A 1156-nucleotide genomic window follows, 5' to 3' on the forward strand; every position below is an offset into this window, starting at 1 on the left:
TTTTTCTAAGTCAGCCAAACTTGGAAATTTTTTCAGAGTGCCACTTTCAAGGGAGTTTCGCCCAACCCCTATCCGCCTAAGAGGCACTTCAGGTCGGCCTGACTGGCCACATTTTCCCCCTCCTCATCCTGGTTCTCGAATTTTTTCTAAGTCAGCCAAACTTGGAAATTTTTTCAGAGTGCCACTTTCAAGGGAGTTTCGCCCAACCCCTATCCGCCTAAGAGGCACTTCGGGTCGGCCTGACTGGCCACATTTTCCCCCTCCTCATCCTGGTTCTCGAATTTTTTCTAAGTCAGCCAAACTTGGAAATTTTTTCAGAGTGCCACTTTCAAGGGAGTTTCGCCCAACCCCTATCCGCCTAAGAGGCACTTCGGGTCGGCCTGACTGGCCACATTTTCCCCCTCCTCATCCTGGTTCTCGAATTTTTTCTAAGTCAGCCAAACTTGGAAATTTTTTCAGAGTGCCACTTTCAAGGGAGTTTCGCCCAACCCCTATCCGCCTAAGAGGCACTTCGGGTCGGCCTGACTGGCCACATTTTCCCCCTCCTCATCCTGGTTCTCGAATTTTTTCTAAGTCAGCCAAACTTGGAAATTTTTTCAGAGTGCCACTTTCAAGGGAGTTTCGCCCAACCCTTATCCGCCTAAGAGGCACTTCGGGTCGGCCTGACTGGCCACATTTCCCCCCTCCTCATCCTGGTTCTCGAATTTTTTCTAAGTCAGCCAAACTTGGAAATTTTTTCAGAGTGCCACTTCCAAGGGAGTTTCGCCCAATCCCTATCCGACTTAGAGGCACTTCGGGTCGGCCTCCCTGGCCAGATTTTCCCCCTCCTCAGCCCCGGTTCTCAAATTTTTTTCCAAGTCGGCCGATCTTCCGGATATTTTCAGAGCGCCGCCCCCGGAGCCTCCGGAGCCTCGGCAGCAGGCCGTCGCCCGCGACACGCCGCACCTTCTCCCACGTACGAACGGCATCCAAGACCCGCCTTCGGAGGGCCCCCGCCGGCCGGCCTCGCGCCGGTGTTCGGGCGGGCGGCTCCTCCGGCTCGCGGGTCGCCTTACAGCGCCCCGGCCACCGCGAACGCCGGCCTTTGACGGCCCGGCGCTCGCACAGCCCCGGCGCGCCCGATTGGAAGCGAGGCCGAGACGCCCCCCGAACCGGC

Source organism: Leptonotus elevatus, unplaced genomic scaffold (genome assembly GCF_054856555.1).
Source record: "Leptonotus elevatus isolate MCC_2025b unplaced genomic scaffold, RoL_Lele_1.0 HiC_scaffold_103, whole genome shotgun sequence".
NCBI lineage: Eukaryota > Metazoa > Chordata > Actinopteri > Syngnathiformes > Syngnathidae > Leptonotus > Leptonotus elevatus.